Here is an 18,173-nt window from a genome sequence, read left to right as displayed (position 1 = left end):
AGCTGCACTGCTGCAATTCCTCTCCTACCTAGTATACATTATTTTGATATCCAAAATATTATTACTGGACCTAAGGCCATTTGTTGATTAGGATAGGCTTTTACTGTTGACTAATCATTTAGCTCACAGTCTTGGTAACAGGCTATACATAGACTTACCATTTGCTATTTTTCCTATTATAGCGCACTATGGTAAAAATAAACCATGGATACAGAGTTGCTATTTACAGTTGACCACAGAAGATATTCTGGTCTGTACTACAGCTGCATTGATTGTGCTCATGGGATCTACAGATTGGCATTAATGTAAAAAAAAAATCACTTTGGTTTGTGAAACGATTACTGTTGTGGTAATACTGAGGGTTACTCTGGATTCTCTTCTGCACAAAAATATTCCTTCTCTTTCTGAGAGCAGCCATCTGCTCTCCAGTGTGCAAAGAAGTGTGCTCACACCCTGGAGAATAAATAAATAACATTTAACTAGCAAGCCTTGATGCCTGCAGTTGGGGTGGAAACTAGTATCAATAACAAAAGAAAGTTTGAATCATCATTACTTGATGAAGCAAGTACTTCATGAAACCAGTTTCAGCTGGGTGAGTACACAGAGCCTTATGCCCAAGGCTTCCACCACCATGGTGGCTGGATTTTCTCCTATCTTCCTTTAGTTCCTGAGCTAAGAATTTAAATAATACATGGCAGAAATATTTAGGGAAGATAAGGATTTTTTTACAATTTTTAGGGATAAAGATTTCAAGAAGCTAACAAAACCCATTCTTTCAGATTCAAAGGAGGGAAGTTTCCTTGCCCTTGTGGGCCTTTCACCTAAGTGCTGGAAGAGAAGTATCAATATGTGTGATGCCAAACGACAGAATAAAAAATTAGGAGAACTCAACAACCTGAAAGCACATTGTGAATACTGAGCACTGCACAAACAATGCCATGAAGTACTTACAGTTTATTCAGTTACAGAGTTTTGGGGTTTTAGTAAAACCCTTCCTATTTATTTCTGAAGTGCATCTTCACCTTGCTTCATAAATATTAAAAAGCAAATGTTTTTATGAGGAAGAATCACTCATCTAAATGCTTTACAATACAGAAACCACATTTCACTTTCTTACTTTTTTCCAACTTTCCCAACCAAAGCGTGCCAGAAGATCATAATTCAAGTCCAAATAAGTTACTTGTATAACATGTACTGTCACACTTTAAAAAAATCCAAAACCTAAATACAATTCCAGTCTTAAAACTTCACAAAAAAAAAAAAAAAAGTTCAGGGACATAACAGCCATTTCATGACTGACTATGAAGTAATGTGTCTGTTTACAAGATAAGGACCCATGGAAAAATCAAAAATCTGAATAATAAAAATATTAAGATTTGCACTTACATTCCCATTTTGCACTTAAAAGCAGTGGGAAACCTTCCCCACAGCAGCCTGTGTGCTAAACAAAAAACAAATCAGCAACTAAAGAATTTTCACAGAACTGGCTTTGTACAATGCACTGCTTTGAGTGTCCTCTAAGCAGGTTTGGATTGGTTCTGTCAGGGAGAGTTTTATGGCATCCTCACCACTACCCCGGACGAGTCCTTAAACTGCTGTCACTACTGAGCAGGGGAACTTTCTGCTGAAAACAAGACTTCAAAGTGACTGAAGTGTACATAGGTAATGCTATAAAACCACAGCAAAACAGAGCAGTTAACCCCATTAAATTTGAGAACTAAGCTTTTTCCACTATTCCTTCCTTAAAAATAATTTTCTTAGTGGATGATTAATGGATTTCTTTAATACCACAAGAGAATTTATCAACAGCCATCAAAACAGCCCATTTTTACCCAGCCTGGAGTTAGCAAAAAGAAGAAAAAAAAAGTTTTGGTGGCGTGATTTTCTTTCAGAGCTGAGGAAAATAGAGCAATTCCATATGCTAGGAGCTTTCCTAATAGAAACAGTTAATTTACCACATAAGGAATATCACATGCATACCACTTCCACCTAACGTGAATCACTCCTTCCAGTTGAGAAAACTAAGGTCTTTTATCTTCCTCAGGGTGGAGTCCATCTCCTCCCATAGATCCCTACAGAATAAAACTGCTAATGGTTTTAAGATTTAAAGGCATTACTTCTTTTACTTTCTTGTGTCCATATATCACGTTTCAATGTCTTCTAAACAAGAGAGTTTAATGTTTTTGTGTAACCTTGAACAGGCCGGTACAAAACTTTATTGCTTCATCCTTGAGCTCTTCTGTAATTCCATAATCTAATTTGTTATACTGGTGGTATTCAGCTGCTCTTACTAGACTAACAATATGCAGTATAAATTCCTTAAAGCTAATTTTAAAATGGATGTGCTAATTTGAATACTAGGGTAAACAAGAAAAAGCTGAAACAGAATAAAAAAGCCAAACTACATGTTTTAATATATGCTGTGTCTCTCCTTCAATAAGGTTAATAGATAGCAAATCACTGCTCTATGCAGTTCAAACTAGGCAGAATGTCTCTAGGACCTCATCTAAAATCTGTTGACATCAACAGATTCTTTCTTTCAAATATACTACTTTGAGGATCAGTCCTTAAAGGAGGGTCCTGTCTAATTTTCTCATGGGATTGTGAATATAAAGGCAAATTTTTGTTTGACTAGTGTTTCCATGCTTGGCCCATTTCATCTCCCAGGAGGATGGGGGAAAACCCAAGATTGGAGACAGATCATATTAGACACTATCTTTTCTTTGAAATAACCTCTTAATAACGTGTCATTCATTCATTATATGAGAAATTATGCAGTCAGAGAAGATAAAGAGTGTAGAAGTGGTCCCTTTATTGTGGAATGGATACTAAGCATCTGAAATTTTAGACAGTGGGAAAATCTGCTGTTCCTAGTCACAGGGACACTTATGCAATCTTGTATTATATGCATTGCCTGCTAATGCATTACAATATAAGTATAATTTGCATTGCAATGGTATAGCAATTTTAAGTGAGAAAATGTGTAGGAAGATTAACACCACATAACTGTGTTAGTATACCCACAAATATATACAGCACTCATTTTGCATAAAGTAACAGAAACAACACATTATAAACACTTGACTCAAATGTTATTGGCATTTTTTTTTGACCTTTCAAAATGATCTTTCAAAAACAAGTACATCATTTTGAGGGGTGTGGGATACTCAAAAGCTCTAAATGAAATGCCTCAAAAACAGTCTTCAAAATTGTGTTCCAAAGTATTTTGCATTAGGCTACACAAGACCAGTTTTTGGCACCTGTTCTTGAAATGAAGGGGAGGAAAGCAGATTGAAACAAGATTATACATTATTTTTCAGGAATTCAGCAATTTCTTGGAGAGATTAAATTTACTACAGCTTTAAAATAACAGAGTCAGTGTACATTTTGAATGGTTGCAGGACTGGGTAACAGCTAGCACAGGAACCTCAGGGGATTTTATTGTAGTTAACCCATCCTTCTGTTCTGTTCCTACTTTTACATGCAAAAGAAAAAGGTTGTACTTAATACAATATTTATAGCTGTAAGTAATAGTCAGTTCCCTTCTGGTTTTACTGCACCAGCGTGTATAAGAAATACACAGAACTATATCTATACCACTGCTACTACTTTGCAAAATGTTGTATATCTTGCAAAGCTGGCTCTCTAATAGAAGGCAGTTAAAGACCTCTGCACTGAAATCTGCCAAAGCTGATAGTGCAATCACAAACATGTGTTGTTACACTTCTTGTGGCTCATCTCCACATGGTGCAGCTGTTGTGTTGGCTAAAGAAAATGCAGGCCCAAGGGAAACAAATTTAATTCAGCTGGGGTGACTTCCACTAAAAGAAGTGCTTTAAGGAGAACAGGTGTCTTACAGTAAGAAGGATTGTTTGAGAGGTTTTCCCCAAAGTTGCTTTGCTTCTAGGAAAGCTATTCTAAAGTGGTATGCCTGTGATAATAATCTTTTGCAGTCTAATTTTTAAATAATGCCCTTCAGAAATGCAATGGATTCCAGAAATTCTATTTTTGTTTGTCTGGCTCAGTCCTAGGACAGGAAAGCTACTACAGGACCTTATGCTGCTCGTTAGGAGCTGGAGGAAGACTCCATTGCTGTTATTCAGTTTCCTCAGCCTCAAGAAGGTTTGTTTAATCAACAAATGATTGTACCAGGCAGACCTGCAGCCCATGTAAGTCACTAGCTGACATTCCTAGAGCTGTGCCTGCTTAAACCTGTGTAACTATTGTTTTAAGATTAATTTTTTACTAAATTCACTTAAATGTAGCTACTTCCTAAATATGTTCCCATTTAGTCAAAAAAAGTAAGCTAAGATATAGTATGTTCTCTAAGAAACCAGTAGGAAGTATATGACTTCTTTTATTTTCCAGGAAGACATTTACCTTACACACTGTGATACCTCCTCTAGCTCTATCATGCATTCCCACTTCTCTGCTTTCTGTGTCCTCTGGTTTAGCAGAATGGAAACTGGCTGAAGTTCAGCAGCCTTCACACTATGGGCAGTAGCACATCCCGCAGCACTGAGGCACTGGGATCCCTGGGAGCTGGGAAAGTCTTTTCCCAGCAGGTTCTCAGGATGTGTCTCTGTCAGTGCTGACTGAAGCAGCCCCTCAGACAGATAGTGCAGCAGACAGCAGGTCTTTCTCTTCCTCTTGTCAGCTCTCTTTCCAAAATAAGGTTACTGCAGAAGGCAGTCTCTTGTTGTGTAGATGTCTTCACACTGCACCTTCCTCCTTTGGGCCTGTTTTTTCTATCTCCTGTAAGTTCAGAATTCCTTCTCTTTGAGGAAACACAAGTCCAAATGGGGGATAATTTTTCCACACACATCGCATTCCGACAGTGTTGGTTCTCCAATAAGATGTGTAAGAGTTGCTTTCAGCTCTTCTTTCTCACATCTTAACCTAATAAATGTTATGACAAAATTCTGTCTTTATTTTTGAAAAGTTAAGCTTCTTAGCTCCTTCTTTGATATTTATCGCCAGATGTCGTGTCTTCAGAGTATCGCATGCAGACCTTGGGCTGTTTTTTGGACTTTTTCTTGAATTTCTGGATTGAAGACCCAGTACTCTTCCTTTTGAATAATATTCAGAACTCAGCAAGGTCAGTAGCAAAATTCATGAGAACTTTGATTTCTATGTCTGCACATAAAGACCTGTAACAAATCTTGCATTTTTGCCAACCTCCCTTTATAAAAGGGAAAGAAATTTGTTCTGCCTTTGCTACTTTTCCTAGCGAGACTTGTGACAAAAGTCCAAAGTCACACTGGTGGAAGGAACTGCCATGGCCATGCCTGAATTCAAAAGCCAGTAGATGGATCACACCCTCCCAGGGAGGGGAAAAAAAGTATTCCAATTAACTAAATAAGGAGAAACAACAATGTAATGAAATCTGCAGTTGCAGTGAAACCATTAAGGAGACACTCACTCTTTACTACATATATGTACAACCAGTATCCCAAACACTGGGGAAAAAAAATAAAATTATTATTTGTAGAGTGAGATGAATTGAACAAAGTGTCTGAGTGTCACTGAGAGAAGCTGCTTAAAGTAATATCTGAAGTTAAGATTAGCCTCTTACTTTTCATGGCGTTGGACTGTGTGTTTATCAGGGAAGTTTTATGTTTGAGGTTCAGGGAGAAGGTGATGGCCATGTCCTCTAAATGCTTTCAGATGACTGATTTTCAGAATGTTGCTGGCATTCTTCCAGCTGGAGGCCTGGCCATTAGATAAGCTTAACATTATGGTGGCCATTTGCAAAACAGATGAGAGCAGGAATAGCAAGAGGAAATGAGAAACCCAAGAAACCTACTGAAATTCCCTGAAAATAGTCTTAGCATTGGAAGGAAAAGTCTTAGATCCTTCCACTGAAAGAAAAACTATTAAGCATAAATTTTCAGCTGGTAAAAGTATAACCATACCCCAAGGGAGACAAAAACCCTGGCTGAAGCAACACTACCACAAGTGCTGGCTTAAAGAAATCTAGGAAACCTTGCACTAGCTTCCTGTGTGAGAGTCTAGACAAAAGGTTTTAGATATTGCCAGATAGGATACATTTACTCCTGCTTTCAGGTGGGGGGGGTTTGGTTTGGTTTTTATTTTTAATGGTGAAGCCCATAGCTCTGCTGGCTAAGAACCCTGTTTAAAAATCCCTCCTCTGCCAGTATTTAAAGTGTGTTAAATGGCATTGGAGCATTACACCAGCAGAACATTTGACAGATATCATTTGGCAGATCCTGTCGTGGCCATTCACATCACCCTTACAGCTGCCTCCTCCCTCCCTCTGCCAGAAATTACTGCTTCTGGAAGTGGCTTGGCAAAAGTATCATACCTGTACTTCAGCAATTCTTGTTCAGCCAGATGCTGTAATTCAAACTTGCAAGCAGAGATAGCTGAGGGTCATTCATTTTTGTTCTGCATTTAGTAGCTGAAGTCTCCTTTGCACTGGCATTTGGAAACGTTAGCAGTGATCCTTGGTTACCACATTTTCACTATCAAGCTTTCACATGGCAGTGGAACTTGATGTGGTGGAAACAGGAATGGGGCTCTCTCCACTGGTAATTTCCTGGCAGGGAGAAAATATTAAGTCATCTTTTTTTAATCAAAGAGCCTCACCTGAGTAAATATTCTAGCAATTCCAATTTTTAATTTTATTATCATAGTCTGTTGCTCAAGCTGTGTTTTCTGACTGTGCAGCAATAAGAGTGCTATGAGCACATGAAGATTTTTCAAACTGGCATTGTATTCGGTTCCTCTTACATTTCCGCACATAATCTGCATAACATTATTAAATCTTTCCTGTACATTATTTAGCCTCTGGGATCAAATGAAATCATACATAACTGGAACTCTTTGGACTTTGACAGATGTCCTCTGGCAGATTTTTTGCAGTGGTTTTTAAATTGTTACTGCTTTTAGCTATTTTCTTGGCCTTTTCCTGGAATTGGACGTGTGTCAGCTGCTCTGGTGGAAAACACTAACCTCTTAGCTTTTAAATATGATAAAAGTGGGTTTGAGTTACTGTACCAGACTTTGAACTGAAGCAACTTGAAGCAAAGGTATGGTCCTTTTCACCAGCTCACCTGCAGGAAGAGTAGTGCTCCTCAGAGGGCTGTCAAAAGGGTTGGGAAGGTAGTGTGGAGAACTTGCTTGCAAACTGCTGAAGGAATATTTACAGCTTCTTGTCTCTGGTCCTTTTTTCATGAGAGAGCACTGGAAAGCTGGGTATTCTCCTAAAACAGTGAAGGTAATGAAAAAAAAAAAACAACAAAAAACAAAAAACCCTGAACTTTTGCAACTCTGTTTTGAAATAATACAGATTCTCCTGAAACTGATCTGCTTTGTGGGCTGTCTCCTACTGTGTGTTATGAAGTTACCCTAAGTAATACTGTACCTAGACACTGCACAGTTTCCTTTCATCTCTACACCTGCACAAGGCTTTTTATGTGTGGGAGAGTTTTTCTACCTTGTTTATTTTGTAAGTAACCTCTTTGATAAAGAGAACCATAGACTTTCTATCTCTGCCTAAGTTACTACACTTTCTATAGATTTGAAGCAAATAAAAATAGTCATCCCACATCCATAATTTGTTTTTTAAAACCTCTGAATCAGCCATATAATACAGAAAAAAAATCCACACCACCATATTTTGATGAGTTCAGTCATTTTTGAACAACTGAGAATTTAAATCTGTGAATAAACTGAAGAATGTGTCACTGCATTCAAGAAGCATACTTTCACTTTAAGAAACCACAGCTGCAACAATAAGATGGAAATTTGACACATACTGGGTTGGAGGTGGCAAGGATTAAAGGTATGGAATTAGAAAAGAAACCCTTATGCTGTTGAACAGAATATGGGACATAAATCAATGACTAACTTTGGCTAAGCTTTGCCTTATGGAGGTATGCAGCATTGCAGCTTCACAGTTATCAGTATTTGTCATCTTGAGTATCAGTACACATGCCAGATGCAAAAGAGGGGCCCAGAGAGAATATGGGGGATGAGGAAAAGAAAATTAATAGTTTCAGTGACAATGTACAGTATTTTGATGTGAAACAGAACTTCTGTAATATTTCAAGGAGCTTACATTCATATATATATATACGTATGTATGTGTGTATATATATATATGGACAAAAGCTGTTGGAAATAAGCCTTTGACTTCAAAATGTGCCTGATTAAAAAGAATACTGATAAAAATTGAGACAAGAACAGCTGGAACTTTGATTGCAGTTATGCTTTCTTCTGGATGTTTATTTCTAGATCACTTTTGCAGCTGCTTTTATCTACTCCTTAGAAGTTCTTTTAGATTTGAGGAACCATTAGCTGTAAAAGTAAACATCAGCTCAAGTCTGGTTTTATAGATTTTGAAGCCATTGAGGGTGGGAAAGATAATGTGAGACTAGTGCTGAACTAGATCAGACTTAAGTGATCCTTTGAACAGCCTTTTAGCATCTCAGGCTCCACCTGTAATTCTAACAGAACATCCAGTATTTCCAATATTGTTCTTTATTAAGCAGTTAGGAATTTCCAAGCTCTAGGAATTAAAATATTCTTTTCTGGAACACTTAAAATCATGTCTCACTGTCATTCAAAAGACAGAATTCTTTCAAAGTCTATGGGTAGAGAGATGGTCCTTAAAACTAGTTCTGCTGCCTTCCAGTATCTGTCATATATAAATATTATGCTTTGAATAAAACAGATCTGCAGTTTTGACTCCACTCTGATTTGTTATTGTAGTTGTTTAAGAGTTCTTTAATAACTGTGGTTTTTATTTGCTTAAGAGATGCCTGTTTGGAGACTGGAGAAAGGTCAGGGTTAACCCTGCTTAACCTTAGCTAATGACCTATATTGGTGGTCCCTTTTTTAGATCTCCGGAGTATCAGCAGTGATGCTGTGGCCACTGACTGATATTCATGCCAGGTCCCCACTGAAATAAACACACTGTTATACTTACTTTATTCTTCTTCCCAATAGAAATTTTTAACACACTATATAGGTCAAAGCCCTCTGGTAAGTCACTCAGACTTCTTATTTTCAGATTTAAGATTTTAAGAATTCAAGCACAAGATACATTTTGTTGAAAAATCCTTTCAGATGGCTTCATGAGTCTTTTCCTTGGACTATTCCTGGATTCAAAAAATATTTTTTCAGTTTCTACATTCAGCTTTCATTTCTCTGTCCTGAGCATTTCTGCTAATGATGGAGATTTCCTCACGTTTCTCCATAGGCATTCTCTGAAAGCCCCTAGTCTTGCAGATGCCATAGATCCTTGCTCCCATCACAGCCAGGAAGGCTGCAATTCCAAAGCATTCCTTGGCCCAGGGTCTCTTCTGCTCCCTTCCACGCAGCCACAGCCTCCCAAAAGAGCTGGGTGCTGTACCTTCACAGGCAGGTCCAGAAACACGCAGCCTCATGGCAACAGTGAGATCCAAAAGCTCCTGGTTGCAGTGTGGCTGACAGTATCTCCTTTCCCTCTTCTCTGGAGCTGAAAATAAGAGGCCTTGAGTCAGTTCTGTTTCTACTTCAATGTCATGTCCTTGGCTGTCAGCACTCCTCTGGTGCTAAAATGAGTTTTGGTGCTGAAATGAATGGGATTTATGTTTTTCTTGGAGACAATTCCCTAGGGGGAATTTGAAAGAATAGTATAACAACTAATAATTTTCACCAGCCTAGCATGGGTGAGCAAGCCAAATAAATGAAAGTTAATGCAAACATAAATCCTGCAATAGTCATTGATACTGTTTATGAGACAGACCATGCCATCTACTCTAGACTAAACAGGGAAAAAGGCCATTTGCAAGCTTTATCCTACTCTTCACCATTCCACCCAAGTCCCTCAAATGCTCCTGTGGGGTCTGTGAAAGGGAACTAAGAGGAGCAAGCAAAATGCCAGTCCTCTGGGCAGAGACCATCATGGGAACAGAAAACAAAAGTCCATGAGCAAAGAAGGTGGAAATCCACTGCTGGCTCTTCACTCTGGTTTGTCCAGGTTTCACATGGTTTCAGTTTGTTGCTGACTCTGACTCATGATACCCAGACACCAGAGACTGTCTGCCATGACACACCAGCTCAGCTTGACAGGAAGGGAAGGAAGATGAGGTAGAAGAGTGTTCTTTACCAGAAAGTCTTCTGACCAGCCCGTGCCTATTTCAGTTCTATTCTTGAACTGATCTGTTCTTTTTTCCAGCTGTTTCTTTGACTGTACTCCAGAGTGATCTTGCCCTGAGTTTTCCCCACAGTGGCTATGGAGAGTTCATGGAGAAAAAAGGACTTTTTCCCATGCCATAAGCTAAATGCAGTGGAACTCCTCTCCACTGCAAAATCTCTACAGTGTATCAATCAGCATTGCATCCGCAGACACTGTGTTGGTGCCACTGTCCTTTGGCCTAACAGGATGATGCACACAGTGGTGCTGTGAGGTGGCAGCAGAAGCTGAGAACACCAGCAATTAAGGCAAAAACAAGGTAGTCATACAGATATCAGTGCCAACAACTTAACTCATGGAAAAGGACATGAAAGCAGGCATGATGAAAATTCTTGCCTAGAACAGTAACTGCTCTTGGGTTTTTTTATAAACTTTTGTTCATTTGTTTATTTTTATGAGGCAGTCTGAAAGTAATATCCCTGATTAGGTAAATATTTAAAACAAGCAGGAAAGCACATATTCAGCAGATGACTGGCATATAAAGACATTGAAGCACCTGCTTAGATGCTGCCCTAGATAACAATGATCTTAAGCATGCACTTAAATACTTTTTGGATCATACTGAGTAGAGATGCAGAGTTATGTTCAGCCTTGGCAGTGCCTTTAAGTGCTTTCTAATGCCTTACCCTGATAAGCTTTCCCTCGATTTCCTTGTATTTCAGCAATTATCAATAACTTAACATTCAAAACCCCTGATTTCATTATGAACTGCAGGGTTTCATTAGTAAGGTTTGTCTGGACATTGTAGAAGTGAATCTACCTGGGAATAACTGTTAGTTTTTTTGTAATATGCATTATTGTCCTTTTCTTTGAGTTAGATGCCACAAACAACTGAAAAAAAACACGGAGATTACTACAGACATTGTGCACATCTGTAAGTGATGATTTGCATATGCTTGCACCATGCTTGTAATGCTCTGAAAATATCTGAAATGCTCTGTAGTATCCTGGTTTATAACATATCCTTCACCACAGTATACACATTGAGAATGCATGCTGAAAACAGGAAACCCGCATGTGGAGGGTAGGTAAAAGAGGATTACAGTATACATGTATTCAACAGAATAGTCCCAGTTTAAGAGTATCATGAGCATCAGGCTTGCATAAACAAATCAGTGTTTCACCCACAGATGTATCTAATGACCAGATGGATTCTGCATGTTTACAACTGGAAAAAACTCTCTGAGCTTTTCTATTGTTTGTTGACTTACACCCTATAATATTAATTTTATTTGTGAAACCAAGTTATTCACTGGGATATTGCAAATTCTTAAAAGGAAATGGAGTTACTTAATGTATGCCACAGGAGAAGATGTATGGGTCTGTTCTCTGCTGCCTTGGAGTTTTCATGTCCTAGGTAAGTTACAAGGCATGCGACCAAATGTACAACTGCATTTCTTAAACCAATTTATGGCTTTTATACAATAATTCTTTTAGATTTCCCCCCTAGCAGTTGGCTCAGAGATTGCAAACTTCATGATCCTTTCGGCCTGAGGCAGCTGCAGAACTTCATGGGAGCCTGAACCCCCCCCTTAACTCAGCAGTGTAGTCTACAAACCCGTGGCCGTGCAGCCGGCAGGCAGCCCTGAAGCCCTGCCGACCTTCACCTGCAGGTGTCCTTTGACACGTCTGCCAAGAGAGGTAAAATGCCACCACCAGAGAGTAAGCAGAGCCTGTCAGCCTGGGGACCCTCTGCAGTCCCGAGGCTCAGCTGGGGGGGTCGGCGGTGAGCTACGGAGCGATGGGAAAGGGCCTCTCGTGTGCGATGGGTGTCTGTGCCTCCACAGCACGGCCCTGCTCAGTGTTTCTGTGCTGACGGCAGGAAAGTCTTTAGCCAGAAGGTTGCTTAAACCAAACTATAGCAAGGTACGGCATGTTGTATTTCTTTCTGTCTTGACATCTACTCACTTCTAACACCACAAAAACCTCTCACTGCTGATGACAGGGGAAGAAACATTTTAGGCTAGAAAAGTCCTTTTATCGAGGGCTCGGGGCCCGCCGTCGGGGCAAGGCGGCAGCACCGCAGCTGGCGGCGTCCCCTCGGTCCCCGCGGCGCCGGCGGCCGCCTCCGCGCCGTCCGCACCGCGCTATTGCACCGCGGCAATGGCTGCGGCACAGCGCGCAAGTTCCGCGGGATGAGCGGCCCTCACCGTGCGCACACGGCAAGGGCGAGCTCGGCCAAAGGCGGTTTGACGCTTCTCCCGGTGCGCGACACCGTGAGCCCCGCGGTGTCCGACGTGGAGCCAGGAGCTTCGGGATCAGGGAGCCGGGGCTCGGCAGTGGCCGGAGAACAGAAGGCCCCCGGGGCTCTGTGCTCCCCAGAGAGGGGAAGAGGAGGAGGAGGCACCCGTCGGGCTGGCCGCGGTGGTGATGCACGTAGGGGTGGAGAGCCGCGGTGCCGCGGTGAGGCGGCTGGGCCCGCTCCCCGCTGCCCAGGGGCAGCCCCGCGGCCGGGACCGCGGGCAGGCGCCAAGGGCGAGCGGGCGGCCGGGCTTGCGCGTCCGGGGAAGACGCGGGCGGTATCCAGCCCGCTGAGGTCGTTGCGTGCTTAATTACTTTCTCTTCCATGGAAATTAATCGCGGCGGTATTCTACGGGGATCTGAGTCCGAGAAGGGAAAAAGGGGACGCCGAGCCGGAGTTGCAGCGGCGGTGTCCCCCGGAGCCTGCCAAGAGCCGCGTCCCCGGCCGCCTACGCCTGTTTGTCAAATCTTGACATTTCCTGACTAGTTCATTAAAAACAAAACAGAATATCCCACCCAATAAATCGGAGCGAAGCCGGTGATGATTTAGTCACCAAGAAACACCAGCGGAATCCGATGACAGATAGACGGGCGGTCACTGTTTTCCTCAAAAAAAAAAAAAAAAAAAAAAAAAAAAAAAAAAAAAAAAAAAAAAAAAAAAAATTTAGTCTTCGGTGTGTAGCCGAGTGGTTCGCCGCATCGGCCTGTCTGTCGGCCGGCGGTAGCCCAGAGCTGGGCTCGGTCCGCGGTCGCCCTCGCTGCCCAGCGACCGCTCTGCCCTGGGCGCCCCGGCAGTGCTCCCTGAGCCAGAGGCCGTCGGGGGCCCTCGGGTCTCTACCAAAGCAGGGTGCAGCGGCACCCTGCACCGAGGGCTGTGGTCTCGACCCCTTCCCTTGGCGTAGCCCCTTGTCATGAGCCGGAGCCGTCCCGAGTACCCGCTGACCCCTCTCCTCCGGCGTCGGCTGCGGGCGCACCCCTGACCCCTTCTGAAGACTCTGCCCCATTCATTTTCGAGGGGATGAGTTCCCAGGGACCGCGGCCCCCCACTGCCGATAGCGCTCCGTGCACGCATCCTGCACCGCGGCCGCGCACGGTGCCCCGCGGGAGGGCCCGACAAGCGCCGCTGCGGGGCCTCGCTACCGTCTCCCGGACGCATTTCTGTGCTCAGAAAGGGGCGAATGGTCAAGGTTTGCCCCAAGCTTCACGGAGGAACTGCTTTAATCTCTTCCTCGCAGCAAGAACAAACACTGCCTATCACCTTGCTCCCCTGGACAGAATCCAGCGCTCCGGATGAATTTTTTTTTGGTGGGGGGGGGGGGGTGGGGGTGTGGGAAGAGAGAGCGGGGGGAGGCTGAGATAACCGCGGCGATGTCTGCACCGGCGGGAAGCGCAGATGGGAAAAGGAGGTGCGAGGTGAGCGCTCGGACCCCCGCGGATAGCGGTGCGGCCTCCGCTCTCCTCGGGGCCCCGCGGCCACCGTCTCTCGAGCGGTGCGGGGAGAGCCCCGCTCTGGGTCCGCCGGGACCCCCATCCCAATGCGCTGCGGCCGCCGGGACACCCACAGCGGGGCCGGGGCCGGGCCGGGGCGGGCGGAGCGCGCAGGGCGCCGTTCTGACCTCCAGGCGGCGCTGCAGCACCGCGGGCCGCAGCCGCCGCCGGGCATGGAGCGGCCCCGGGCGCGCCCCCGCGCCGCCCGGCCGTGCCCGCGCCCGCACAACGCGGGGAAAGTGCCTCAGGTACGGGAGGCGCTCGCCCCAGGTGGACGCGGAAAGGTGACAGGGGAGTGCTGGGCTCCTGCGGGACCCGGCGGCCCGTGCCCCGGCTAGTGTCACCGCCGCTCGACGGGTGCCGCTGCCGTAGAGCCTCCCGGCGTCCGAGCGACCCCGGGCTCTGCCTGGTGCGGAGCTGACGCGGCATTAGCGGTGGGCCTCGCGGGCGGCTCTTGCCGCGCACCTGCCGGCCGGGCCGAGCAGAGTCGCGCCGGGGTCACCGGGTGCTCCCGGCGAGCGCAGACGTGCGCGGCCACCGCCGCGCTGCCGGTGGTGGGAGAGCGCGGCGTAGCCAAAAAGGTACCACGAGCGACCGGGGAGCGAACAGCCCGGGCAGTGACGTCGCACCGCACCGTCTGCCTCCCGAGTTCCCTCCGCTTTGGGGCATTTTCGTTGCCTGGTCGGCTTGTGATTTGAGGAGGTCGTTGTTGTTTAGGGATGTTTTTAGATTCTGGTTTTGATTTTGAGTTTGTTGTTAAATATTTTTTTTTTCTTGTCCACAAGTGCGTCTTATTTCTACTTGCTGTAAAGCGCAAGAAATTATGGTTCTCCTGAAACAATTTCCCTTTGATCCTTGAGTCCGGGAGTGTTGCTCTTGGTATCCAGAAGCCAGCAGTGCGGGGAAGAAATTGCGACTCTAAAGACCCCTTTTAACTTCGCTCTTGAAGCGGCCGGCCTCTTTCGAGAAAGCAAAACGAGAGGATGCGGGTCCTGCCCCCGCGTCCTGCCGGAGTCCCCCAGCCCAGCCGCAGCCGACGAGCCCTTGCCCTGTGCAGGCTCCCCGAGGCGGCCCGCACCCACCTCATACCCGGACCGAGGAAATCAGTCCTTCTCCGCGAATTGTGAACTTCCGTATCCTCACTGGCCGGGAGAAGAAATACTATTTATTTAGGCTGTCTGGATTTAAAACATAGCATTTTCGAAGCAGGGATTTCTGGAAAGAAACGAAAAATAGCCTCGGCGGCCGGCGGCAGCCGCGGGCTGCAACGCGCGCCATCCTCGGCTGCGCTGCCCTGTGAGGGGACACGGCCGAAACTTCCTCTGCCCACTCTTATTCTCCTCTTTGATTAGTTTTTTCTTACTGGACACTAAAAGGAAAAAAAAATCCCCATGCAGCCGTAATTTATGTCCTCTTCTCTACCTCGGGCTCGAATTAACCTGCATAGACCTTACCTTTGAAAATTTTTCAAAGCTATCTTGAAGTGCAATTTTCTCCGACATATTTTTGTCCTTTTACAATTCTTGTTCCAATTTCCAGTCCAGATTATACGATTAATTCCCCATACATGTGATTGAAATACCGCACATAACAAGATAATATTACAGATAAAAATGTAACCCAAAGCCGACATATGCAATCAGCCGCATTGCAACTGTGGACGAACGTGAATAGAGCTCCCTAATCGAGACATTTGAAGAGGGTTAGGGAGGCCCTATTTAGCAGTAAATTCTCCGGTAATAAATCGAAACTGCTTTCGAAACTATGTGTCTGTTCCAGGTAGGGATTGTGTGCTTAGTCACTGAGCATGGGGATGCCTCCGCAGAGCTTCTCTTCCCGAATCTGCCCTTAAGCGACTCAGACGCAGTGAAAGGGCAGCGCCGAAACGCCGACGGTCCATAGGGCGACCCGACATGACGGCCACAAGCCCACTTGGGACTTGAACACTATCTGCACCCACTCTTGGCCATATAGGCACCCACAAAACCCCACACTCTAGGTTTGGGGGTGTTATTTTAGATATTTAAGCCAGTCGGGCCACCTATGTCGCTCCAGCTGGGGCACGACGGGCAGCCGCGATGGGCGGCGAGACGCAAGGAACGCGCAAATACCCGCGGCCGGCAGTGGGACGGGGGGCGTCGAGCTGTTCTCGGAGGGAAAAGTCACCTTAGGTGACGCGGGGGGAGCGGGGGGTGTCCTGCCACTTTAAAGCCCAGTTGCTACCCAAACACAAGTAAACAGTGGGGCCGGCACGGCGGGGCGGGCCGGGGCCGGGGCCGCGGCCGGGGGCGGTCCCGTCCCGTCCCGTCGGGGCGGAGCGGCGCGGCCCCGAGCGCGGGGCTGTGCGCGCCGCGGGGTGGGCCGGCGGCGGCGGCGGGCGGGCGGGGACAGCGCTCCACGCCAGTCACCGCTGAAATGTGATGGACCGGGCAGGGGGCGGCTCAGACTCGCGCCGAGCCTCACCGGGGTCGAAGGCGGGAGGCTGCGGGCGGGAGGCGGCGGTCTATGCCGGGGCCCCGGGACCGCCGCGGCCAGAGCTCCCAGCCGCCGCCCAGCCCTCCGCAACATGCCGGTCTCCGCCGGGCCCCGGCCCCGCTGAGCGACCTCGCTGTGGATCTAATGTCTCCGTGAAGGTGCCGCGGCCGCCGCTTCAGCTTTGCCCCCGGAGGAGCAGCAGGCTGCGGTAGGTGAGTGGCTCCGGGACCCGCCCTGCCCGCTGCCGTCGGCGGGAGCGGGGCGGCCGCCCCGGGAGCGGAGCGTGCGCTCAGCCGGGAGCGCGGGGCCGCCGGGTTTACTTTCAGTTCGCAGCTCCGCGGCTGCTTGGGGTGCGGGTGTCCCCCCCTCCACCCCGCGGGCGCGTTGGTGCGAGGCCAGGCGACGGCAGCCTCCCGGGATGCGCTCTCCATGTCCTCCACGCGAAACTCCTGGCAGGGAGCAGCCGGTCCGTGCATGGACTGCGAGCCAAGCCGCGGGTCGCACCGGAGAAACCTCGGCCGGGGGAAACACCTGGCAGCGCGGGCAGCGGCGGCCGCGGCTTCGGGTGAGGCCGTCGGGGAGCGGAGGCGACCCGGTGCCCACCCTATCCCTGGGTAGGACGGCAGAGCCTTCGGGGCACGGTTCCGGCCCCGCCGCGGGAGAACGGGGAGCGCGGGCCGGACCAGCAGGTCGGCGGCAAGCAGGTAGAGAGGGCTGTCCTGGCACCGGGCTTAATTTAATTAAGCTCTCTGAATGGAAAGGGAAAAGGAAGTGCCAAGGTTTAAGTAACATCCGTTTTTGGTTGACTTTCAACTCCTCCGCCCCAACACACCTTAATATAAATGGCCTTAAAAATCCCGTTCGAAGGCGCTTTTTATTCTTTTTTGATACGTTTTACTAAAGTTACTTCCAAATACAAATAGTAGCATATGTACCGCCATTCAGACAGAAGTGTAGTTTTAGAAGTTTCTACCTTAAAATGAGGATTTCGTGTTCAGAATAGTTTTCTCAGAGTTGATTCTTGGACACCAAAATGAGCGTGGGCAATGGCACCCCCATACGCAGCCACCAAACGCGGCTGTAACAGAGGGAGCTCTGCCCTACAGGAACACTGCTCCTACCTCGGTCATAGCTCCCAACCGGTGGCTCCGAAACCCAGCCTCAAACAACCGGGATGGAGGCAGGAGCCGCCGGAGCAGCCAACGAAAAGTGATTTAATTGCTTCTGTTTCGGTTCCTTGCGGAAAGTGAATAGGAACTCACACTACGGCATCTTTAAAAATAAGTCTCTATATATAACCACCCCCCCAACAATAAAACGAAAAGATGGCCATATATAATAGTATCGATAACTGTCCCCGGTGTCGATACAATCACAAACGAGGAAAACTGGGCAGCGGCGGAGGAAGCTCCGGAGACCCACCACCCGAGGCAAACGAAAACAGGAGTAGGCAGCACTGCACTTCACACCCGACCTCCTAGCCACATTTTTTTTCCTCAGTCGGCCAATTGTGCTGTGCAGCAAACGTGGAGGGAAAGGTATTTTAGGAAAAAGATCGAAAAGTGTCTTCGCAGGCGGAGTGAGCGCGGTGCCAGCGGAACGGCAGGAGCCGGGCGGCAGCGGGAGGCAGGGACACCGCTCACGGAGCGCGGCTCTGCACTCGGAGAGTTTCCTTACTTTTTGTTGTTGTTTGGAGGGGGTGGGTTAGGGATTTTTGCGGGAGGAGGTTCTCTTGTTTATTTTGGAAACTGCGCGTTACCAGACC

The sequence above is a fragment of the Molothrus ater genome, chromosome 1 (genome assembly GCF_012460135.2).
Source record: "Molothrus ater isolate BHLD 08-10-18 breed brown headed cowbird chromosome 1, BPBGC_Mater_1.1, whole genome shotgun sequence".
Taxonomy (NCBI): Eukaryota; Metazoa; Chordata; class Aves; order Passeriformes; family Icteridae; genus Molothrus; species Molothrus ater.
This window is presented reverse-complemented; position numbering follows the sequence as displayed.